Source organism: Phoenix dactylifera, chromosome 2 (assembly GCF_051530095.1).
Source record: "Phoenix dactylifera cultivar Ajwa chromosome 2, Ajwa_hap1_PhDact_Kaust_v1.1, whole genome shotgun sequence".
Taxonomy (NCBI): domain Eukaryota; kingdom Viridiplantae; phylum Streptophyta; class Magnoliopsida; order Arecales; family Arecaceae; genus Phoenix; species Phoenix dactylifera.
This window is the reverse complement of record NC_143191.1, coordinates 23,766,644-23,793,407: the sequence shown is the minus strand read 5'-3', so window position 1 is coordinate 23,793,407 and position 26,764 is coordinate 23,766,644. Positions and strand designations below refer to the sequence as shown.

The 26,764-nt window shown below is 44.0% G+C and overlaps 1 pseudogene; it reads left to right on the top strand.

The window, feature by feature from the left end:
* The first annotated feature begins 24,017 nt into the window (after positions 1-24,017).
* LOC120107639 (small nucleolar RNA R71) lies at positions 24,018-24,115 on the top strand (annotated as a pseudogene).
* Positions 24,116-26,764: the final 2,649 nt, after the last annotated feature.

Here is a 26,764-nt window from a genome sequence, read left to right as displayed (position 1 = left end):
TCCCGCGGATTACAGTTGGATTGTTTTCCGAGCTCACAATCCAAAAACCTTTGTTGGTTTTACGGGCTCACCAACGAACCTATACACTTTGGTTTTCCGGGTTCACCAAAAACCTTTGTTGATTTTGCGGGCTCACCAACGAACCTTTACACTTTGGTTTTCCGGGTTCACCAAAAACCTTTGTTGGTTTTGCGGGCTAACCAACGAACCTTTACAAAGTGTTTGACAAACAAAAAGAAAAGATTCAAACTCCTAAATGAGCATATGAAACAATATAAACTACAAAGAAGAGTTAGAAAGTATTTATCGCTTTGAAGTGGCTTTGCTCTTCTTTGTCAAGGATGCTTCACTCTTCAAGGGAGGATGGAGCTCTTGATGCCTCTTTGAAACTGCTCAATCCCTTTCTTTTGACTCTTGAATGAAGCACTTGGATGAAGCTTGCCTTGCTAGGGTTCTCTCTTGAATGCACTTGATGTATTTTCCCAAAAGCTTGCTTCCTCTGATGAATACTCCCTCTTAAATACTTCTCCAACCTCCAAATAGTCCTTTCTGACCGTTGGATTGAAGAAACTAGCCGTTTATAGCCGTTGGGAGTCCAAAAAGCATTTCTGCACAACTAGCCGTTATGTTCAGCCCGTGTTTGGGTCGGCTCAACCTGTCCTTGGGTCGACCCAACCTTCACTTGGGTCGACTCAAACATTCCTTGGGTCGACCCTCTCAGAAACCACAGAAACCTCAATTTCAGCCTTCCTTCCCATGGGTCGACCCAACCATTCTTTGGGTCGACTCAAAGTTCACTTGGGTCGACTCAACTTCTTCTTGGGTCGACCCTCTCAGTAATTCCAGAGAACCATTTTCTGTCCGTCTTTCTGTCTTGCCTTTGGGTCGACCCTCTCAGGGTTTGGGTCGACTCAAGCTTGGGTCGACTCAACCACTGTGTGGGTCGACCCTCTCAGTAAATCCAGAGAGCATTCTTCTGTTGTGTTTTGAGGTTCTTTGGAGGTTGGGTCGACTCATGCTTACCTTGGGTCGACCCAACTCACTGTTCATTTGTGCCATTTTTGCAGGAGTGTGCCAGATGACTTCTTGATGTACCGGGGTCGACCCAATCAACCTGTGGGTCGACTCAAACCACACTTTGCTGCATTCTCAAGGTTAGATTCATCCAAATGAACAAGGCCATTTATCCATTTTCAATTAAACAAATATACTGAGAGTAATGAACTTATAAATGAAGTATCAATTTAACTTATAGCATGCTCTAGATAATTGTTTGTTAATCATCAAAATAACACTATCATCCTCAATCTCCCCCTTTTTGATGATTACAAAATAAAGAGTATAAGTCTATTGATACTTGTCTTTAAAATCAGTTTATAAAAGGGATTAAACTGTTGAATTTCAGCTTTTCATATATACTTGTGAAATCTCCCCCTATATCATTTAAATGTTGCCAATTTGACTCTTGAAATGCTCTCCCTTTCATTTATAATTCATTAGCGATGAAACTTCAAAAATTTGAGATAATATGAGTTTCAGGCTATGTATCGGGGTGCGAGAGGTGCGTGCCAAATTCTGAATTTATATGTGACAAATTCTGAATTGTGATATAAATTTTTGATTTGATCAATTTCATTGTTACAAATTGCTCCCCCTTAGATGTATAAACTTTCTTATATGATTTTCAATTTGTTTGCCCATTCATTTCTCTTTTCTTTACATAACTTCTTTATTCACTTTTTCTCCCAAAATTAATACTCTTTCTTTATTCACTTTCTTTACATACTCTAAACACTATCTTTACTTCTCCCCTTTTTGTTATACATATCTTTACTTCTCCCAAAATTAATACTCTTTCTTTACTTCTCAAATAAAATACTCTTTCTTTTCTTAAATTGATATACTCTTTCTTTTCTTCTCCCCCTTTTTGTTATCATCAAAAAAATATATATATATGGGGAAGAATGCAATAAATAACAAACTTCAAATTTCATTGATCAAAATAGGAACATTTTCATACATGAATGTCAAAAACAAAAGCAGATACAATGTTCCTTAATCAAGATTTAAAGATGCATGATAACCACCAAATACATATGAGAACTAGATACATATCCTAGTCTCTAAACAAGATCGTGAGACTCTTCCGGATCACTTGGCTACGGCTCTCTCGGGTCCCATTTCTCCAAGATTTTGAAGTAATCTACTGTTTGGAGATGATTGGAGAAGATTTGAGAGTGAAAAATAAGGTTTTCGGAAGAGGACAAAGGGTAAACAGTGCCCTAGATAGCTCACGGGTCCCCCTTTTAACAGTGGGATCCCGACGTTGGGTCGACTCAAGAAACTTCTTGGGTCGACTCAACGTTGGGTCGACCCTATTCTAGGTTGGGTTGACCCAAGTGCAGTATTTTTCTTTTCTCTTCCTTTTTGCTTCTAAAAATTTTCCTTGCTTCCAATCCTTATAAATTCTTTCTGGGACAATGATACATGAGTAAGGAATCTATAGATAACAAGTTTGACTCATGTTTCATGGATTTTTAGAAATTGGAGGAATGTATCATGAGACTACTGGCTCCCTTTTATATTTCTTCAATAAAAAGGATCACATATACCTAATTCTCTCCTTAGCGTGCAGAATCTATCTTCACTCAAGGATTTTGTGAATATGTCGGCTAATTGTTTTTCAGTACATATATGCTCAATACATATGTTTCCATTTTGCACACAATCCCTAATAAAATGATATCTTATTTCTATGTGTTTGGCTTTAGGAATGAGATATTAAGGATGTAAGCCAGAAGTGATCTCTAAATGTAGATTCCAAAGATATTTTTCAAATCAAGTGTAGATGGAATCTTTTTCAAGTTATTTCAAGGAGTATCAAGAATAATATTCAAAGAAGGCACGAATGAAAACTCAACATCTATATATATATATATTAAGTATATAACAAGATGAGAGCAATCTAATTAATTTTCAGAGTATAGTATAAGAGCAAATAAAGATCAAAACTTATATACTCGAAAAACATAAGATTATGTTGAATCCTTAATTCTTAATGACTTCAAAGTTCTTTCATGATATAAAAGTATTGGGGCATATATACCAAAACATGAATTTATGCAGTGTAGGATATAAAATTCAAGGCTTTGAAAGTTCTTTTAGAGCTCTCTTAAAAACTTTCTTTTACTCCTTTAAAGATCATAGCATCAAAATCAATTAAAATGAATTGGCTCAGGATTGAAACACCAAAGTGTAAGCCAATAAGAACTCATAAGTAGATTCCAAGATAAATTTTCAAAACTAAGACAGATGGAATCCTTTTCAATTAAATTTTCAGAAAAAAATGATTTACCGATGAATACAGATGGAAATCCAACTTTCAAAAGATATTCAATGAAGCACAAAGTTTAATACCACTTTACATTTAGTATTCTTTGTCTCATCTTTAGATGCGAATTTATACGATTAAGTTCTATATGATCTCTCACTCTGAAATTTTTTTTCTCCCCCTTAATTAATCATTCCATTTGAGAGTTTAGAGTTTGAAGATAATTTTCAATAAAGAGATTGAGTATTTAAAGCTCCCCCTCAAAAGATGCATTATCTTTGAAACCTTTTTTTTTGTTCTTCTATAATATCAAGAATGTAGAGTGATCTAGAATTTTTCAAGATTTATAGCAATCACTCTTTTTAATCTTTCAAGAATAAATTATATTTCCTTTTTTTTTTTGAATATGTATGGAAATATTAATCAGAAAATAATTCTTTTGAAGCTCAAATTTCTTTCAAAAGTAATTACATTTTCTTTCCTATAAGAATTATTGAAGTGAGTTGAAATATTCTAAGCTTTAGGATCATTAACTCTCTTCTTAAAAATAGCTTTTCTTTTTAATGATAGAAGCATTTAATTATGTAGGAGTGTATATTCAAAATATTAATTTCTTAGTCATAGTTTTTCAGCAATGTATATATGAAGCACCATAAATCTTTTTAATATCAAAATAATATCATATGTTTAGAACCATTTATTTGCAATCAAGATCATTGAAAAACGCATCATTTAGACTAATTTTAATAAACTTATAAGATAGAAAATGATATGTTTCAGATGCGTATAGGAGCAAACAATCAAGGCATCAAAATTAATTCTATTTTTCTTAGACCGTAGTTTTCATCTAGGAATCATATTGAGTTATTCCTCAAAATGATGCAATCATTGAAGCATATAATGAAAGTTACAAAAATGCAATGATAGAAGCATTTTTTTAAAATTAAGTTTAAGCTTTTATATAAAATCAGATTCTGAATTTCATAAAAATTTTCAAGGAGGCTTTCAGGATTATAATTTGAGATATGCATCTTCTACATTGTAGCTCATCTTAAACTATTAAGATTGAAAACACATATTTCAAGAACATTAGAGCACATCCAGAATCTTTGTAATTCATATTGAATTTTGGTACAAATTGGAGGACATTATGTACTAATGTTAGACAAGATAAAAGATAAATCAGAATCAATTCATTTTGCCTAATTTGCAAATTCAAATTATTCTTTTCTTTTATTTTTCAAAATATATTCATTAAAACAAAATGATGTTGTTGTTGGTAATAACATGTTTCAATCAAATTTTATAGGCATGAAGCATTACAAGTTATATTTAGGAAAGATCTTTGTTATTTGAATATTGAAAACACATAATTCATAACATCATGTTACATGCAAAACATAATATGCATTAAGTCATAACATCATGTATTAAAACATTAAGAGCAAGCATGTCAAGGATCAAAATTTATTCTTTTTAAATAAACTCTCCCTATTTATATATAATTCTACACTGATTTTATCCTAAAGGTGTGTTTTCAAGTGATCGAAACTTCATTTGGCTTTTCACAAGCTTTTTATATACTTTCATTTATCTTGTCATTCATTTCCTCATTTTTGAATTTCTTCCTTTAAGCACTTAGTGAACATTCTAATCTTCATTTCTTTTGGTCTTACTTTTCTATGCTCTATACTCTATTTGCTCCCTATCCGGTGGAGTTGGAAGGGGCACGAGGTACTACCACTAGCCTCCCTCTTGTGCCGTCCCTAATATGCCCTACACCGAATAGTTGGGTCAAATAGTGTCGGGTACTACCACTAGCCTCCCCATTGACACCATCCCTATGATGAGCAATATAGAAGGGTTAAAATGTTCACTTCAAACTTTTCTTGTAATTAATTACGGATTTTATCTCTTCCAAAGGAATGTTCATATTAGTCTTACAAATGTGCCAAATATATTATGCTTGTTTTGCTTTTCCTAAAGATTGGAGCATTTGCCTTTACTTAGATTTTACTTTCCTTGAATAATTGTTCATTTTCTTTTCTTTATCTCTCCCTCTTTTTGTTATTCTCAAGTAATTTACATGAAAGAGCAGAATAAAGAATTAATCTAATATGCTGCATATAAATGTATATCATGCAAACAGCATTTTCATTATGCCCAATGATTCATAGCTTATCACAAGTTATTTTGAATTAGAGATTTGAGGCATAAACTTGTGTATTTCATGGTTATGCATTATATAGGAAAAAGTAAACTTCAATTTAATCACACCATTAAACAATTATCACTAGCATGAGAATGAAGCATGATATTAAGATGATTAGCAATTAAAGGTTTAATCATGCTACCATATAATTTCAGACTATTAATTTTGCTCAACTAACTCACAAGAGAAGAGTTTAGATTACCAGTACATTTAGCATTCTTCAAGCCAAATACCTTTTAGATTCTTTACACCCTTAGCTGAAGAAAATCTTCCTCTTTTTTTGTTTCCAAGGGAATGTTTATTGTATCTTTCATCGAGGTGTCCTTCAAGTTGAAATTTCTTGCTCACAAATCCTGTATTATTAGCAAAATCTTTTTCTTTTCTTGAAGGCAATTCATTAGGTTCTCTAGGATACAAAAACATTCATACAACATATCTCTTAACTAGATGACTCAACATGAGACATGACAATAATTGAATTTGAGTCACTTTACTCAAGAGATTGCCTAAATATAAGCAAGCACAAGTCACTTGAACTGAAGAGATAACTTTATTAAATAATATGGTTCAAGGACACCCATGTGAGGTAATAAGAAGATTTATCAAAGTCAAACCAATTTCTTATTTTCAAAAGCAATTTAGCTTAGATTCTATTTGCTTAAGATAATTATCAATAAGATATACCAGTTAAGTTTTAATCAAATTATCTTAAATAGTTGTTTCTATCAAAATTCAGATTGTTACATAGAATCAAAGTGATAAACTATATTCTCAATAAAAGATCTAGTTTATTTTTCTAGATGACATACATAGCAAACTTTGACCTTGCGAAAATTAATCTAAGTGAACCAATGACAAGGACTTTTGAGATTAAGTCCATACTAGTATGAGTTGATTTTATATGCCAAAAGTGGTTTCTTTAATCTTGGTATTCATAGTGCATATATTTAAAGGCATACCAAGTATACATTCTCATGTCTATGATCAATAAGATAATACCATTGATAAAAACTCTCAATCAAGCATATAGAGAATTCATAGAGTTATTCTTAATAAATTGATTAATCATTTAGCAACTTATCCAGCAGTAAGTAAGGCATACTATAAAATGAAGTGATTTGATTATATTTTTTAAAAATATTACCTATATCACAAAATTGATTAATACCTCCAATTTATGTTTTAATTAGATACTAAGGCAAAGAGAATGATGAGATGCAAGGATTACTAATTTCATTATTCTTTTCATTTCAATTATTTTTCTAAAGTATATTTTAAGTTTCATTCTTTAATATATGTCTAGAGCACCCAATTTCTAAATTAGCATCTTTTGTTGGAGCCTTGAGTGCTAGACACACCTACAGAAAATATTCAGATTTTCAACTTAGGAACCCAAGCTCTTTTGGGTCCTTGTAGGCTAGCTATTATTGTTCCTTTTGGAACCCATATTTTCTTAATGGCTATTTTGTCCATAGGCTTGCAGATTTTAGGATTATAAGGAATGTATTTCTGCATACTCTTATTAAATTTAACAAACATCGATTTAATATAAGTAGATGATGGATTTTTAATTTTCTATTTTTGTTCATTAGGTTCATCAGATAAATTAGAATCCGTTTTAGGATAGATAGTGGAGGATTTAACACATATATCATTAAGGGATTTTTGTGTGTACCAAGATTGATATCCTAATCCAGCCTTTTCAAATTCAGCTCTTTGATTATTTATCATTAAGTTCAGTTTTTCAGAGCTGATAGTAAATTTTTCAACTATAGGCTTAAATTTGTTAACTTCTTTAGTTAGCCTTTCATTGTCTTCTGAAAGTAATTTATTATTTTTCTGAGTTATATCATAGCTTTCAGCAAGAGATAGATTTTTCTGATTTAGCTTTTTATTCTTTAAACTAAGCTTCTTATATGCTAGGTATAAATCAGAAAAAGCATCATGAAGTTCATCAAATGTAAAATCAGATTGAGCTTCAGTATGTACTTGATTTTTGAATGAGAAATCACTTTGTGTTCGAGTACATACCTCATCTTCATGTGCTACAAAGCATAGATTTTTAGTTTCAGTTTGATGCTCTTCTTCTTCGGAACTAGTTTCAAATTCACTAGAAACGTTAGTGCATTCATATTTAACTTCAAGCATATTCCATATTTCCTTCGCAGTTATGCAAAAAGATATGCTATTAAGTTCACTATCATCCAATGCACAATATAGAATATTCATGGCTTTTGCATTTTGCTGAGCCATTTTCTTATCATGATTAGCATTTGTATGTAGCCCATTGACTATGATACTCCATAAATCGTAGTCATGTGCTTGAATGAAAATGCGCATGCGTGCTTTCCAATATGTGTAGTTTATACCATCAAATAGTGGAGGTCTATCAATTAATTGTCCCTCACTCATAGAACATCCCACTTGGGTTGTCATGATCTTTAACTCTTGATTGTGAGATCAATGAGCACTATTAGAGCACCTTGCTCTGATACCACTTGTTGCCCAAGGTGACAAGCCAAGAGGGGGGGGGGGGTGAATTGGTTTCTTCTTAATTTTTGATGTTTAAAAAGGACTTTCTTAATTAAGTGCAGTGGATGCTTCCTTAAACTATTTGAATGATTTAAACTAGTGCAAAGATAGAAGATGATGCAAGAATAAACGTAAGCACAAGCACAACACAAACACAACAATATATAGTGGTTCGGTGCTCTCCTTAGCACCTACGTCCACTCCCCAAGCGTCCCCTTGGGAATTCACTATAATCCCGCGGATTACAGTTGGATTGTTTTTCGGGCTCACAATCCAAAAACCTTTGTTAGTTTTACGGGCTCACCAACGAACCTATACACTTTGGTTTTCCGGGTTCACCAAAAACCTTTGTTGGTTTTGCGGGCTCACCAACGAACCTTTACACTTTGGTTTTCCGGGTTCACCAAAAACCTTTGTTGGTTTTGCGGGCTAACCAACGAACCTTTACAAAGTGTTTGACAAACAAAAAGAAAAGATTCAAACTCCTAAATGAGCATATGAAACAATATAAACTACAAAGAAGAGTTAGAAAGTATTTATCGCTTTGAAGTGGCTTTGCTCTTCTTTGTCAAGGATGCTTCACTCTTCAAGGGAGGATGGAGCTCTTGATGCCTCTTTGAAACTGCTCAATCCCTTTCTTTTGACTCTTGAATGAAGCACTTGGATGAAGCTTGCCTTGCTAGGGTTCTCTCTTGAATGCACTTGATGTATTTTCCCAAAAGCTTGCTTCCTCTGATGAATACTCCCTCTTAAATACTTCTCCAACCTCCAAATAGTTCTTTCTGACCGTTGGATTGAAGAAACTAGCCGTTTATAGCCGTTGGGAGTCCAAAAAGCATTTCTGCACAACTAGCCGTTATGTTCAGCCCGTGTTTGGGTCGGCTCAACCTGTCCTTGGGTCGACCCAACCTTCACTTGGGTCGACTCAAACATTCCTTGGGTCGACCCTCTCAGAAACCACAGAAACCTCAATTTCAGCCTTCCTTCCCATGGGTCGACCCAACCATTCTTTGGGTCGACTCAAAGTTCACTTGGGTCGACTCAACTTCTTCTTGGGTCGACCCTCTCAGTAATTCCAGAGAATCATTTTCTGTCTGTCTTTCTGTCTTGCCTTTGGGTCGACCCTCTCAGAGTTTGGGTCGACTCAAGCTTGGGTCGACTCAACCACTGTGTGGGTCGACCCTCTCAGTAAATCCAGAGAGCATTCTTCTGTTGTGTTTTGAGGTTCTTTGGAGGTTGGGTCGACTCATGCTTACCTTGGGTCGACCCAACTCACTGTTCATTTGTGCCATTTTTGCAGGAGTGTGCCAGATGACTTCTTGATGTACCGGGGTCGACCCAATCAACCTGTGGGTCGACTCAAACCACACTTTGCTGCATTCTCAAGGTTAGATTCATCCAAATGAACAAGGCCATTTATCCATTTTCAATTAAACAAATATACTGAGAGTAATGAACTTATAAATGAAGTATCAATTTAACTTATAGCATGCTCTAGATAATTGTTTGTTAATCATCAAAATAACACTATCATCCTCATTTTAGCTTTGATTTATGATCACCTGTATCCAACAAAAATAAAATATTAATGCAGCACTGTTATCATTATTTGTTAGCAATAATGCTAATTTAAGTAATGTGTAGATCGCACTTTTGTGCTCTCATCACACCCCCCAACTAGCTTATTGCTAGTCTCTAGCAATTAACGAGCAAATAATAAAATGAGAGTGCAAAATGTGTGGTTTAACCTATGATGTTTTATTAGAACTAATTGCATAAAATTAAGATAAGTACTCACTTTCGTAGGAATCACGATTGCACTTAGCACGTGCAACAAGCCGTTAAACCCCTAGATTACCCTAGTGGACGAGTGTTGTCTCGTGAGGGTTTTCAGGGATGTTACCCACAAACATCATGAATGATATGATTCTAATAAAAATAAATCCTAAGCTAATACACATGTAATTAATTGATATATATTTTCAAGTATGGCAACCATCAAAGCAAGGAATATAAAAGTGTAGCGTGCATCAAATCACATGACTTTCTCAGAGTACTAATACCTCCACCACAACAGGGCACCGCCTGAGTTTTAGGTGTACTTCTCAAGTCCACAAATGTTTTCTACAATTTATTAGAACCTGATCCATCAAATTTTTAGAATATCACATGTTGTCTAAATTTGTCAAGAATGGTTCGCATATAAAGAAAGTGCTATCAATCCCAACTAAACAACCCGGGTACACAGAGGTCCAACACAATGGAGTCAAACCAGTCATTACCACATGTCACTAGGTTCAGCCTAACCAACTCATTCATGCTTATTTTTATTTCATTTCATATATATTTTTTTTCAATACACATGACAACTACAGCTATCCAACCCCATTAGGCTCTAGTAAGGTCCATGTAGCGAGCTTTCAGTCAATGACCCCCGATCCAGTTGGCTCAAGACATTAGGTGAAACACCCCTCGGACTTAATTACTCGAACCAGACTACGCCACGAGGCCAGACTTGTCATCATAAGTATATTTATTTATTTATTTATTTATTTATTTTTTTTTGAATAATAATTATGCAAGAAAAGAAATGGTAGACTGAACCATATAAATATTTTTATTATATATGTGACTGTATCGTGACTATAGGTCAACCAAAGTCGGATCATAAAGCACCTAAGTAATCTAGTCGGGATATTCAACCTCTATCTTTATGTGAAAACCAAATCCTGAACCTTATGGTACGAACAAGGATACTCATACTTCTTTTATGGATAAGGCTAACAAAAATGTAGTTAACAAATATGAACTCCTGAGGCCTTCCTATTGTCATTAAGTACACGTGTGGGGATCTAATAATAGGTCTCTGATCAGTCATAGTATGCATGTGTTCCTTGCCTTAATAGTTGCACACACTCAATATGAAAATACATGTGCATTTGCTCAGAAAAGAAAGTAATAGAATAAATCAAATGCAAAATTAAGTTTTTTTTTTTTTTTGATCAAAATATTTCCCTCCCCCCAACTTAAACATTGCATTGTCCTCAATGTAAAAAAAATGCAAGAAAATTATATATCAGAGACTGTTATGGGGGAATTGAGCCGCCATGCCCCACGTGATCGGCACGCGTATCCAGGAAAGCTACGGCTGCCCTATGATCCAGCATTCCGACCCCGAGTCGGACCTCCTCGGCTCCGCAGCCCGACCCCGGGTCGGCTGCCCTATGATCCAGCACTCCGACCCCGAGTCGGACCTCCTCGGCTCCGCAGCCCGACCCCGGGTCGGCTGCCCTATGATCCAGCACTCCGACCCCGAGTCGGACCTCCTCGGCTCCGCAGCCCGACCCCGGGTCGGCTGCCCTATGATCCAGCACTCCGACCCCGAGTCGGACCTCCTCGGCTCCGCAGCCCGACCCCGGGTCGGCTGCCCTATGATCCAGCATTCCGACCCCGAGTCGGAGATCTTTTGATAACGACAGGCTATTCTCTAGAGGCACGCCGCGGCCTCCTGCTCCACTACTCCCTGCAACGGCTGTACCCGATGCTGCCCACGATCTCCTGTATCGACCGTACAAAGCGGAGCTCCACTACGCCCTGCCATGACCGTACCCGGCGCTGCTCCACGACGCCCCGTAACGGCCATGTCAGTGGCCATTCTATCGTGCCCCACGACGACAAACCCCCCTGAGAGACCTCCCAGCCAGGTATATATGCGGCTGGGGGGAGAAGGGGGGGGTAAGCAATACCTCCCAGAGCACTCTCTCCCACTTGTGATTATCATCTCTCCTCCTCCAATCTCCTCTGACTTGACCGTCGGAGGGCCATCACCACCCTGGTGGTGGTGCAAGGCTTGTTTGCAGGTTCCTTGGCGGAAGGTGGAGCGCAACCAGCACCAACCAAGACAACTCAGGCGGAACCCCGTTCACACCGTCGTGTCAATCGTTCTCGGTTTGGACCACCAGCAACAGTTGGCGCTAGAGGAAGGGCCGAATCTCAGAACGATCGTAATGGCACGGCGAGGTGGTCGCGGAGCTTCCAATGCTTCCGGTCGCGGAGCCTCTCGCGCCTCTGGCCGGGAGGCTGCTGCGTCCCCAACACACTCTCAGCAGCATTCCACCGCTTCTCCTCCCATTCAGACGGTCGAACCTGCTCAGTTCGACCAGCTAGCCCAGCAGGTTCGCACCCTCGCGGAGGCAGTGCAGAATCTGCAGGGTGTGATCTCTCGGGTGCCGCAGCGGGCTCAGGAGCCGCTGCTCCCCGAGCACTCGCCTCTTCCTCACAACCCGCGCTCCTTCCTCTCCCATGGAGAGGAGCGCCGGCGCGGGGAGGATTCTCGAGTGCGGTCCATTCTGCCAGGACCTTCTCATCGGAGCTGCGCGGGGTACGAGAGGCGGACCCGGGCGCGTTCTCAGACACCCCAGTCCTCGAGGGGCCCGCACTCCAGTCGGTCCCCCTCGCGCCGCTCCTTGTCTCCCACCCACCGGTCGCGCTCCCTGGACCGGCGGGTGGACGATCTCCACAGACAGCTCCAGGTCCTGAAGGGCCACTCCAAAGATCCCTTCGCCGACTTGGAAATCTCCTCCCAGCCGGCGCTTGCCTCAAGGATCCTGCGAACCCTAAACCCGCCGGGGTTCAAAATGCCGGCGATCGAACCCTACGACGGGGCGGCGGACCCACGGGACCACGTGGAGAGTTTCAGGACTCTTATGCTCCTCCATGGAGCATCGGATCCTCTCCTCTGCAAGGCCTTCCCGGCGACCCTCCGCGGCCCGGCAAGGGCATGGTTCGCCGGCCTGGAGGCTAATTCCATCCAGTCCTTCCACCAGTTCACCCGTCTCTTCATCAGCCATTTCGCCGTCAGTAGCCGGCGAAGACTGGTCTCCGACTCCCTCTTCGATGTCCGGCAGAACGAGGGAGAGAGCCTGCGGGATTATCTCACCCGCTTCAACAAGGCAACACTGGAGGTCCGGAATTTGAGCCAGGAGGTGGCTCTCTCAGCCCTGAAGCGAGGCTTCCGGAAGGGCAGACTCACCTTCTCCCTGGACAAACGTCTGCCGCGGAGCTTCCCGGAGCTGTTGTCTCGGGCAAACCAGTATGCAGACGCCGAGGAGGCAGCCTCCCACCGGAACAAGGAGGCCGCCGAAGCCCCTCTAAAGCCCGGGAAGAAAAGGCGAAAAGAGGCACCCCAGAGGAGGAGCCCGACGCCTCAACGCCGGCGCAGAAGCCCGTCACCAGCAAGGAACCACGGCGCCACACGCCCTCGTTCTCCGCACCGACGCTTCAACCGGTACACCCCACTCCTGGCCCCCCGGGCCCAGATCCTCATGGAGGTCAAGGGGCGGGAGGACCTCCCGGTCCCGAGGCTCGGCCCTCGGATGCCTGGCTAACCCGATGATCATCCCGGGAGCAGACTAGCCGGAAGCCCCGACCGGTCGCCTCGGCTTGCGCCAGCCTTGGCCGACCAACGAGCGGAATTTCCCTGAGGCTTGACAACCCTCAGATGCCTGGCTAACCCGATGATCATCCCGGGAGCAGACTAGCCGGAAGCCCCGACCGGTCGCCTCGGCTTGCGCCAGCCTTGGCCGACCAACGAGCGGAATTTCCCTGAGGCTTGACAACCCTCAGATGCCTGGCTAACCCGATGATCATCCCGGGAGCAGACTAGCCGGAAGCCCCGACCGGTCGCCTCGGCTTGCGCCAGCCTTGGCCGACCAACGACCGGAATTTCCCTGAGGCTTGACAACCCTCAGATGCCTGGCTAACCCGATGATCATCCCGGGAGCAGACTAGCCGGAAGCCCCGACCGGTCGCCTCGGCTTGCGCCAGCCTTGGCCGACCAACGAGCGGAATTTTCCTGAGGCTTGACAACCCTCAGATGCCTGGCTAACCCGATGATCATCCCGGGAGCAGACTAGCCGGAAGCCCCGACCGGTCGCCTCGGCTTGCGCCAGCCTAGGCCGACCAACGAGTGGAATCTCCCGAGGCTCGGCCCTCGGATGCCTGGCTAACCCGATGATCATCCCGGGAGCAGACTAGCCGGAAGCCCCGACCGGTCGCCTCGGCTTGCGCCAGCCTAGGCCGACCAACGAGTGGAATCTCCCGAGGCTCGGCCCTCGGATGCCTGGCTAACCCGATGATCATCCCGGGAGCAGACTAGCCGGAAGCCCCGACCGGTCGCCTCGGCTTGCGCCAGCCTTGGCCGACCAGCGAGCGGAAGAATTTCCTGAGGCCTAACCCTCGGATGCCTGGCTTAGCGCCGGAAGAATTTCCTGAGGCCTAACCCTCGGATGCCTGGCCTAGCGCCGGAAGAGTTTCCTGAGGCCTAACCCTCGGATGCCTGGCTCAGCGCCGGAAGAATTTCCTGAGGCCTAACCCTCGGATGCCTGGCTTAGCGCCGGAAGAATTTCCTGAGGCCTAACCCTCGGATGCCTGGCTTAGCGCCGGAAGAGTTTCCTGAGGTTTAACCCTCGGATGCCTGGCCTAGCGCCGGAAGAGTTTCCTGAGGCCTAACCCTCGGATGCCTGGCTCAGCGCCGGAAGAATTTCCTGAGGCCTAACCCTCGGATGCCTGGCTTAGCGCCGGAAGAATTTCCTGAGGCCTAACCCTCGGATGCCTGGCTTAGCGCCGGAAGAATTTCCTGAGGCCTAACCCTCGGATGCCTGGCCTAGCGCCGGAAGAGTTTCCTGAGGCCTAACCCTCGGATGCCTGGCTTAGCGCCGGAAGAGTTTCCTGAGGCCTAACCCTCGGATGCCTGGCTTAGCGCCGGAAGAATTTCCTGAGGCCTAACCCTCGGATGCCTGGCTTAGCGCCGGAAGAATTTCCTGAGGCCTAACCCTCAGATGCCTGGCTTAGCGCCGGAAGAGTTTCCTGAGGCCTAACCCTCGGATGCCTGGCCTAGCGCCGGAAGAGTTTCCTGAGGCCTAACCCTCGGATGCCTGGCTCAGCGCCGGAAGAGTTTCCTGAGGCCTAACCCTCGGATGCCTGGCTTAGCGCCGGAAGAATTTCCTGAGGCCTAACCCTCGGATGCCTGGCTTAGCGCCGGAAGAATTTCCTGAGGCCTAACCCTCGGATGCCTGGCTTAGCGCCGGAAGAGTTTCCTGAGGTTTAACCCTCGGATGCCTGGCCTAGCGCCGGAAGAACTTCGGGAATCAAAAGTCAGCAAGAAGCAACCAAGAGCTAAAAAAAAAAAAAAAAAAAAAAAAAGAGGACGAGGGCGAGATGAAGAAATATTCGACGTGCATTAATTTTCAGGGCCGAGGCCCATACAATTGGGCAAAACGCCGACATACAAAAATAAAAAAGACAATGAAAGGTACAAGAGGTCAGCTTGGAGGAACTCCAGGGTCGGGAACGCCGGGCTCGTCCGCGGGAGGCAGGGAAGCAGCAGGAGAACCAGCAGGCGATGGCGCCGGAGAGGAGTCCAGGAGGGAGATCTCGCTCAGGTCAACTTCGAGATACTTAGCCGACACCCTTGCCAGGCCCTCCTCGAAGCCCAAGGTGAAGGCTTCGGCCCCCGCGTCCGACGCGTCATGGACAAACTCGTCAGACTGGCGATAGGTCCGCACTGCCTCCGACATATCATGGGCGAACTCGGCGGACTGGCGATAAGCCTCTACCGCCTGACGCCCGATTTCCGCCCTCTTCTCGGCCAGCTCCGCCTCAGCTCGCTCCATAATCTGAGCCTTGGCCTCCAAGACCTTCGCCACAATCCGGCCTTCGGCCTCAGAGGAGACCCTCAGCAGATCAGCCTGAGCCTCTTTATGCTTCGCCTCGGTAGCAACCCGAGCGGCCTCGGCTTCCTTCAGGCGCGAACGGAGCTCTTGGACGTCCGTGCATGACTTCTCCAGGGCCGACTCCAGTTCGCCTAGTTTGGCTTCAAAAGAGCGGATTCGGTCGCAGGCGTTGTCGGCAGACCGCTGGGCCTTCTCCCACCGCTCTCGATAGTCCGCGATCTTCCGGGACTGCTTTTCAGCCCGTTCCTCCGCCTTCTTGACCCTGCTTTCGAGGCCCGAGGCGGCTTTGAGTTGCTCCCGAGCCTCTGACAGTTGCTCCTCCAGGGCGGCGAAGCCGAGTGCCCGCTCTTCGGCCTCCCGGAGCCTCGCCTCGAGGTCCCCGGTCGTCCTGCCTGCCGCAGCCCGGCCTCCCTCTTCCATTGCTTTCAGCCGGTCCTCGGCCTTCGCCAAAAGCCCCGCCTGTTCCTTGTAGCACTCCTCCAGACGGATCATGTACTGGGCGAGCTAAGAAATAGGAAAAATAAGGGAGTCAGGCGGAGAACAACAGAGCCAATAAATGGTGAAAGACGGCCAGAAGAACACTCACCGACATGAGACAGACGCAGCTGGCAGCCCCGACGCCAGAGACATCCAACTCCCGGACCCGCCGACGGTCCTTCTCCAGCAACACTGTTTCGATGAGATTTCGGGCGCCATCGGTAGTGAAGGCAGACCCCGATTTCTCCCCGGAGCCGGATGGTGGTTCTGCAGCCTTACCCTTATCCATCGCCTGGGGAAGAGTCCGGCTGATCACGCTCGGGGCGGGGGTCGCCCCAGGAATTGATAGGGTCCCGCTCGGCCGGGGCCTCGGCGCGTCCCTCCTCGAGTCATCAGGAGCCGACCGAGTCGAAGGCCGGGTTGGGGACCGATCACGTCCGACCCGTCCGTCTTGAGCAGGCTCAGGTGGCACCTCCGGAGTAGCGGCAACCTTACCACCGGAGGGCTGATACAGCGTCAGCTGCCGGTCGGTGCCCACGACATCTCCCTGACCGGTGGGCCCGGACTCGTCGGTCGGCATCGGAGGTATCTCCTTACGGGACTTCTTCGCCGGTGGGGCCCCGCTCGGAAGAGCTCGTTTCCTCCTCCGGACGGCTTCCAGCAGGGACGCCCTACCAACAGCCTTCGACTTCACCGACCGCATGACGTCGTCGACCTCTGCAAGAAGGACGGGATGGTCAGGGACTGAGAAACCGAAAGGAAGAAGGAACGAAAGAGAAGAAAAGAGCTAAAGAAACGATGGCGGACTCACGGTCGGTGGGGACCGAGCTCAAACCGACGTTCACCAAGGTATCCTCAGAAATGAGGCGGCCCACCGGGGGAAGCTGGCCCTCGGCGACCAACCCCTTCAAGGCGGCGACGCCCTCGGATTCCTCCCTCGACAACTTCGACAGGCCAATTGGGGACTTCACCGGCGTCCCCCAGATTGCCCTGATTTCCCAGGAGGGGTCTGCATCAACGAAAAAGAAGCGCTCCTTCCAGTGGTGAATGGAGGTAGGACCCTCCTTGACAAGGCCGCACCCTCGCCGCGCTGCGAAGCACCACCACCCTTTGTCCTGGGGGTGGCCGCTCAGGCCGTAGAGCTCCCAGAAAACGTTCAAGGTGGCGGGAATCGCATGCAAGCGACAGAGAACCTGGAAGACCGTCAGAGCACGCCACGAGTTCGGCACCAGTTGCGTCGGTGCCATTCCTAAACCCCGGAGCACCTGTAAGACTAGGTCTGAAGGGGGAAAGCGGAACCCGGCTTGGAGGATGCCCTCATTGATGGCGATCTTCCCTCGGGGAGGATGAGACATCCTCTCCTCAGGCCCTGGGAGCGTGACATTGCAGGCCTCGGGAAGGTGGTACCGAGCCACAAATCCGTCTAAGTCCTCGGCGACCAGTTTTGACTTGATGCTATCTGCTCCCACTTCGCCCATCCCTAATGGCCAATCTACGGTCAGGACGGGGTCAAGAAGGAGGGAAAGGCCGGAACGACTGGGGTGCACTAGTACAAAAAGAAAAAGTATGAAGAGCTCAAAGTAGAAGAGTGGGAAACTCACTTGAAGAGGAGGAAGAACGGCTCCGAGAGCGTCAAAGGAAAAGCAAGCGAACGTTTCGGCGGCAACAATGGTAGCGCAAAGGAGAAACTCGAAAATGTCCGTAAAGAAGAAGACGGACGGGGGAGGGCCCCCGATTAAATAGGCGAAAGGGCAAGTGACACCTCGATGACGCCAGAAGACGCCTGGCCGCCGAAGGGTCGCTCGCACCCCAAAGGCGAATCGACACCATTAAGGAAGGATGTCCGCCGAAATCCTCAGGTTGCCAGGTCAGCAGCAACCGCCATACGCCATAAAAAAGGCGGGAAGCTTGAAGCGCGCGCGCCTCTCCGAAGGATGGCGGCAATCTCGAAACATCACTCCCTTCACCTGTTCCCCTTCTGGTTCCAGGCTCGGAAGCGGGGGGCTACTGTTATGGGGGAATTGAGCCGCCATGCCCCACGTGATCGGCACGCGTATCCAGGAAAGCTACGGCTGCCCTATGATCCAGCATTCCGACCCCGAGTCGGACCTCCTCGGCTCCGCAGCCCGACCCCGGGTCGGCTGCCCTATGATCCAGCACTCCGACCCCGAGTCGGACCTCCTCGGCTCCGCAGCCCGACCCCGGGTCGGCTGCCCTATGATCCAGCACTCCGACCCCGAGTCGGACCTCCTCGGCTCCGCAGCCCGACCCCGGGTCGGCTGCCCTATGATCCAGCATTCCGACCCCGAGTCGGAGATCTTTTGATAACGACAGGCTATTCTCCAGAGGCACGCCGCGGCCTCCTGCTCCACTACTCCCTGCAACGGCTGTACCCGATGCTGCCCACGATCTCCTGTATCGACCGTACAAAGCGGAGCTCCACTACGCCCTGCCATGACCGTACCCGGCGCTGCTCCACGACGCCCCGTAACGGCCATGTCAGTGGCCATTCTATCGTGCCCCACGACGACAAACCCCCCTGAGAGACCTCCCAGCCAGGTATATATGCGGCTGGGGGGAGAAGGGGGGGGTAAGCAATACCTCCCAGAGCACTCTCTCCCACTTGTGATTATCATCTCTCCTCCTCCAATCTCCTCTGACTTGACCGTCGGAGGGCCATCACCACCCTGGTGGTGGTGCAAGGCTTGTTTGCAGGTTCCTTGGCGGAAGGTGGAGCGCAACCAGCACCAACCAAGACAACTCAGGCGGAACCCCGTTCACACCGTCGTGTCAATCGTTCTCGGTTTGGACCACCAGCAACAGAGACAATAGAGAAAATAATAGAGAGAAGAAGAATACCTTGAGCTGTTGATTTTCAGAAAATAAGACCTACAAAATAAGAAGAAAACTAGAAATAAAAGAAAAAATTTAGTTCTAACTAATATACACATACCTTGGCCGTCATGCTCAGTCATAAGAAGGCTCCTCCAAGGGAAAAGAGTCCTCTTCATCTGCAAAATTCTCAAGAAAAGGTTTTAATCTTTGCCCATTTACCTTAAAAATTGTGCCATCCTGTGGATTTTCAATTTCAACTGCCCCGTGTGGAAAAACAGTTTTTACAATGAAAGGACCTGTCCATCTTGATCGTAACTTTCCAGGAAAAAGATGTAAGCGGGAGTCATAACAAAGAACTTTTTGTGCAGGTTCAAAAGATTTTCTTAGAATTAATTTATCATGCCTAATTTTCATTCGTTCTTTACAAAGTCTAGCATTGTCATACGCATCCCGTCGAATTTCATTCAACTCACTTAGTTGTATTTTTCTGGCTAAACCAGCATCTGACAGTTCAAAGTTTAATTTTCTAATGGCCCAATACGATTTATGCTCTATTTCAACAGGTAGATGACATGCTTTTCCATAGACTAGCCGATACGGGGACATACCAAGAATAGTTTTATAAGCAGTACGGTAAGCCCACAATGCGTCAGAAAGTTTTAAAGACCAATCTTTGCGTGATGGATTCACCATTTTCTCTAAAATTCGTTTAATCTCCCGATTAGCTAACTCAACTTGACCACTAGTCTGCGGATGATAAGGAGTTGCAATTCTACGAGTGATACCGTACTTTCGTAACAGGATCTCAAAAGGTTTGTTACAAAAATGTTTTCCCCCATCACTAATTATAACCTTGGGCATCCAAAATCTAGAAAATATGTTTTCTTTAAGAAATTTTAAAACTGGTTTGTGGTCATTTGTTCGACAAGGCACAGCTTCTACCCATTTGGACACATACTCAACACCAACTAAAATGTACTCATATCCAAAAGACGGTGGGAATGGGCCCATGAAATCAATGCCCCACATGTCAAAAATTTCAATAGCAGTAATGGGCTGAAGAGGCATCATTTGCCTACGAGTTAGACTTTCAACACGTTGACATGGGTCACATGTCCTACAGAACTCGTGGGCATCTTTAAATAGTGTAAGCCAATAAAAACCACATTGTAACACCTTAGCTGCCGTTTTCTTAGATGCAAAGTGTCCTCCGCAAGCATTGGCATGACAGAAAGAGAGTACACTTTGTATCTCATGATCCGGAATGCATCTTCTAAAGATTTGATCATTGCAATACTTGAACAAATAAGGGGCATCATAATAATAACTCCTTACTTCACGCAAAAAATTATTCTTATCATTCGATCCCCAATGCTCCGGCATCCGGTCCGTGACAAGAAAGTTTACAATATCAGCATACCATGGTATAGTAGAAAGTGCAAACAGCTGCTCTTCAGGGAACGAGTCCTTGATGGGCAACTGTGGCACCAAATCATGAACAACTAGCCGTGATAGATGGTCGGCAACCATATTTTCTACTCCCTTTTTATCTTTGATAGTGATGTCAAATTCTTGGAGTAGAAGTATCCACCGTATTAAGCGTGGTTTGGCCTCTTTATTATCCAGTAAATATTTTAGCGCTGCATGATCCGTGAAGATAACAATAGGAGCACCAAGGATATAAGAGCGAAATTTGTCTAATGCAAATACTACTGCAAGCAATTCCTTCTCGGTGGTGGTGTAATTCATTTGAGCATCATTTAAGGTTTTGCTTGCATAGTAGATGACATATGGCTTATTATCCTTGCGTTGTCCTAGGACAACTCCTATCGCATAGTCACTAGCATCGCACATGATCTCAAAAGGTAATGACCAATTAGGTGGTCGCACGATGGGTGCAGTGCTAAGCATAGCCTTCAATTTTTCGAATGCCTCTTGACATGTTTCAGTCCAATTGAACGGTGTATCAAGGGATAGGAGGTTACATAATGGTCGGGCTATGACACTAAAGTCCTTGATGAACCTCCTATAAAATCCTGCGTGACCCAAAAATGATCTAACATCTCTAACCGTCTTGGGTGCAGGTAGCTTGGCGATTAGGTCAATCTTAGCTCTATCAACTTCCATGCCCTTCGATGAAACAATATGTCCTAGGACAATTTCCTTTGGCACCATGAAGTGGCATTTCTCCCAATTCAGTATCAAATTCTTTTCCATGCATCGAGCTAAGACTGCTTGTAAGTGTGACAGGCAATCATCAAATGAATCGCCAAAAACAGAGAAATCATCCATAAACACTTCTAAAAATTTCTCGTTCATTTCTTCAAAAATACTGAGCATGCATCTTTGGAATGTTGCAGGTGCATTACACAACCCGAATGGCATCCGATGGAAAGCGAATGTGCCAAAAGGACAAGTGAAGGTAGTCTTCTCTTGATCCTCAGGGAAAATTTCGATTTGGTAGTATCCGGAATAGCCATCGAGAAAACAATAGAATTTGTGTCCTGCAACTCTTTCCAAAACTTGGTCTAGGAAGGGTAGGGGAAAGTGATCTTTCCTAGTGACCAAATTCAATTTTCGGTAGTCAACACACATGCGCCAACTCGTCGGAACACGAGTTGGAACTAGTTCACCCTGATCATTTTTGACTACCGTCAGACCTGCTTTCTTGGGCACAACTTGAGTAGGACTCACCCACTTGCTATCGGAATTTGGGTAAATAATACCCACGTCAAGCAACTTGAGGACTTCTGTTTTAACCACATCTCTCATCGTAGGATTTAGCCTACGCTGCATTTGCCTTGTGGTTTTGGCATTGTCCTCCAAATATATCCGGTGCGTGCAAATTAAAGGGCTAATCCCCTTCAAGTCGGCAATAGACCATCCTAAAGCTTCCTTATGATTCTTTAGAACACCAAGTAATTTTCTTTCTTGGGCATGATCTAGATCAGATGAGATGATTATAGGAAATGTGTCATCGGATCCAAGAAAGGCATACTTGAGTTCCTTCGGTAAAGGTTTCAACTCGAGCTTAGGTGTTTGTTCATGGGATGGTACTATCTTTGCTTTTCGAGGTGGCAACTGTTCAAATTTCTCTATTCGCGGTCTCCACCCATTGATCATCATAACATCCGAATTATCTAAACCCGGTGGGACCACATCATTAGCAGTACCTTCAGAACACCAATCTATCAAACCATAGTCGGCCGATTCAGTAAATGTTTCTTTTAACAAATATTCTTCCGCAATGGTTTCAACCCATTCAACTTCTTTACTTTCTTCATGATCACTGGGTTGTTTACCTATACTAAAGACGTTCAGTTCCAAGGTCATATTGCCAAAAGAAAGCTTCATGACACCATTCCTACAATTGATCAATGCATTAGAAGTTGCAAGGAATGGACGTCCTAAGATGACCGGAATCTGAGATGGTGAATTGGAAGCAGGATGTGTGTCCAGTACGATAAAGTCAACAGAAAAATAGAACTTGTCTACTTGGACCAACACATCTTTGATAATTTCTCTAGGGACCTTCCCTGACCTGTCAGCTAATTGTAAGGTGACAGTTGTTGGCTTCAACTCACCCAAACCGAGTTGCTCATATACCGTATATGGCAACAAGTTCACACTCGCCCCTAAATCTAGCAATGCTCGCTCAATCCTAAAATTGCCAATGATGTACGAGATAGTTGGGCAACCTGGATCTTTATATTTAGGGAGAATGTTATGTTGTAAAATTGCACTCACATTTTCAGCCAGAAATGCCTTCTTCTTGACATTTAATCGACGCTTGACAGTGCACAAATCTTTCAAAAATTTTGCATATGAAGGCACTTGTTTGATTGCATCAAGAAGAGGTACATTGATTTTTACTTGCTTAAAAAGCTCAAAAATTTCAGAGTTTGGTTCAAGCTTTTGCAAGGGCTTTAATCTTTGTGGAAAAGGTGCAGGAAAAGGACATTCAATTTTTTCAGTAGATGTTGGTGCTTCAGTTTCTTCGTTATCCTTTTCTTTTGTCTTTAAAGGGTCAGAATCAGGTATGGCTTGAGTTTGTTCTGGGACTGGTCGGTCAATAACTTTTCCACTTCGCAAAGTTATTATACTCTTTGCTTGCTCTTTATGCGAAGTTGAAGATGATGCATTGCTACCGCCGTAGACTTGAGGGTTAGGTTGTGGTTGAGCTGGTAGCTTACCCTTCTCTTGAGCACTTAAAGCAATGGTCAGCGTTGTCAGTTGATTTCTTAATTCATCATTGATTTTAGCTTGACCTTGCATGAAAGATTGCAAAGTTTCTTCGAGACTGGATTTTTGAGGGGGTGCATGTGCATAATGAGGGTGCGGAGGTGGAGGAGTTGGGATATATACTTGTTGAGGTTGGTCATTCCTCCACCTAAAATTTGGATGGTTCTTCCATCCAGGGTTGTAAGTACCCGAAAAAAGATTATTGAAAGATTTTTGATAGGTATTCATAACATTGGCCTGATCGTGCAAGACTTCCTTGAATGCGGGTATTGTGGGGCAATCAGTGATGAGATGGCCAGGCATCTCGCAAATCCTACAACACTCGCTGTTATGTTCTACGGTCTTGACGGGTTCAATCCTTCTAAGTTCAATTTCCTCTACCTTTCTAGTAAGGGCTGCCATTTTAGCCCGAATATCATCCTGAGTATTAAGGTTGTAAAGGCCCCCGTGTGGAATGCTAGTAAGCTTAGGCAAAGGTTTATTCATTCTATCCCCTGTATCCCATAATTGTGCAGTCTCTACGAGAGAGTCTAAATAGTCCCATGCCTCATCGGGTTGCTTTTCTAAAAATAGACCATTGCACATAGTCTCTATAAATTGTTTCAACTGTGGAGACAACCCCTCGTAAAAGAAACTAATGATTCTCCATGTTTCAAACCCATGATGAGGACAAGAGAGTAGCAAATCTTTAAATCTCTCCCAGCATTCATAAAATGTTTCATGGTCTTTTTGTTGGAAATTACTAATGTGCCTTTTCAAAAAATTAGTCCTTTGTGCGGGAAAGAACTTTTTTAAGAATTCTCTTTGCATATCATGCCATGTTCCTAACGATCTTGGTCTCAAGGAGTTCAGCCATGTTTTGGCTTTATCCTTCAAGGAAAAAGGAAACAAGGTTAATTTAAGGACATCTTCCGATACATTTGGCACTCTAAATGTGATGCTAATTTCCTCAAAATCCTTAAGGTGAAGATAAGGGTTCTCGGATTCCATTCCATAATACTTTGGCAGCAATTGAATTACTCCTGGTTTGATTTCAAAGTGTCCTACATTTTCAGAAATAATCATGCATGAAGGTTGACTAGTCCTAGTGGGATGTAAGTATTGTCGAAGTGTCATAACTGGGGGTCTACCTTCATTACCATGGTAACTTCCTACATCATCATCAGCCATCTCACCAGATCTGAGATTTTGCGAAAAAGTTTCAATAATGTGATCTAAGAAATTGTCAAAAGGTTGTCGACTCAGACGTCCAGTGTTGTCCCTATTCCAACCTAGCATACAAAATTTCAGAGTTTATTTATTTGTTTGTTGTTTTATTTATTTATTTATTTATTTTAATGATTATCCTTGATCTTTTCTTAAAGTTCTTATCAATTTTCAAGTAGCAACAAGGGCTAATGAGATATGATGATAATAAAATTCTGATTCTAAACAAAAAAATTAAACACAGAAAATTCAAAGCAGACAGCAGCAAAGTTTATATTAATTTAATGGTCGTAAAAGTATCAGAATATCAATCAGACCGTTCAGATGAAAGAAACATGTGTCCGACAGCAGCCGACGAAATTTGAGTGCAATCAGACGGTGGATTACTCAGATATCAGAGTTTGATGCAGACTGTGCAGGGAATAAAAAAACAGAAATAAAGATTTTTTTTTTTTTTGAAAGAAAAAGACTAAATACTAAGATACTGATTAAATTTAAAATTATACTAATAAATCAGCCGTTCCCCGGCAACGGCGCCAAAAACTTGGTGCAAAAATAAAATTGTTCTCCCAAGTGCAGGAGAATCGCACAAGTAGTAAAATCTCGGGAGTCCGAGGTCGAATCCTCAGGAAACGATCTATAGATTATTAGCGTAATTTTTAGATATAATTTTCAGTTGAATAAATTTGTGGATTAAAATGATGTTTTGATTTTCAGAAATTAAATGCAAAGAATAATAAACAAAATTCAATGAAATAAAGATGATAGGGATCTGGAATCTCCCTTGATGATATTGCATCCAAGAAATAAACTCTATGGTTCTTGATTAAAAATGAATGGTAGGATAGATCTAATCATGGTATATGTTTCATGAACATATGAACTCAATTTCTAAGCATTCGTCGTGCTTTTTACGTCTACGGCGAATCAAATACTTAAGCAATCCATATATCAATAATCATAATCCCTCAAAGAGCTATTTACGAAATAACTATGCATGGATCAAAAACATATCAGTAAATATAATTCATTCAAGGTAAAAGTTTAGAGTTTACTTTAAAGAGCAATACATCAAAGGTTCCTCCATCTCCCTCCCTAAGAAATTAGCCGTCCATCAACATAAAAGAAATCTCTCCTGTTCCTCTTCCTTCTCTCTCTTTTTTTTTTCTTTTTATTTTCGGAAACAGGACATGCCCTGTTTCCTCTCTTTTTTTTTTTCTTCTTCTTTTTCGAATGGGCTGAGACTCTGTTTTTTTTTCCTTTTTATCCCCAGCTCCCCTGTTTCCGAAAAGAGAGTCCCTTATACCTCTCGATGGACTCCCTGATCACACGGGATGCTCCTCTCGTGTTGGCTGCCGAGTATCCCGGACGCGGAGAGGCTATGATTGCGGGATCTTTGGTAAGGGAGGAAGGCGCGTGGACGGCTGGGAGCTGATCACGGATCCTGGGATGCTGATGATCTTCGGATGCGGAGGGACGGTTGCATAGCAGAAACGGGAGATCGCACGCATGCAAAACCAGGCGGAAGAAGCGGATGGATCAGGAGGAAGATAGGACTCAGGGCTTGGGAGATCAACACGCGGACGGCTGGAGGCTCTAGGATGCGAACTCGGAAGGCTGAGACGCGTTGGATGCTGGGATGAAGTCAGATCTTTGCTGGAAAATCGCTGGGAAGAGATGCGGAAATGCTGGGATTCTTGCGCTTGGGATGATGCAGACGTGGACTCAAAAGCTTGGATCTTGAAGAGTGCTGGAGCGTGGAGATGCTCGGGATCGGAAGGAGGTTTGGAGCAGGGATCACGGTCGCTGGGAACTCGGGGGAGCTGGTTCACGGACGTGGCATGCTGGGAAGCGAGTTGCTCGGGAGATGATGAATGCTGGGAGCTGAACGCGTGGGAGGATGCTTCACGAACGGCTGGGAATTGCACGGACACGGGGTGCTTGGGAGCTGGAAGAAGAGGATGAGCTGCACGTGGGCTCCATCGGGCTGAGATGCACGGGCTTCTGGGAATTGGTTGCAGTGAACTGGCTGGCTGAACTTAGGTTCCTTCTAGTGTGCAACTAGGGTTGAACCATTCAGTTAACTGCATCTTTTTGGACCCAGTGCGTATTTTAGCTTTGATTTATGATCACCTGTATCCAACAAAAATAAAATATTAATGCAGCACTGTTATCATTATTTGTTAGCAATAATGC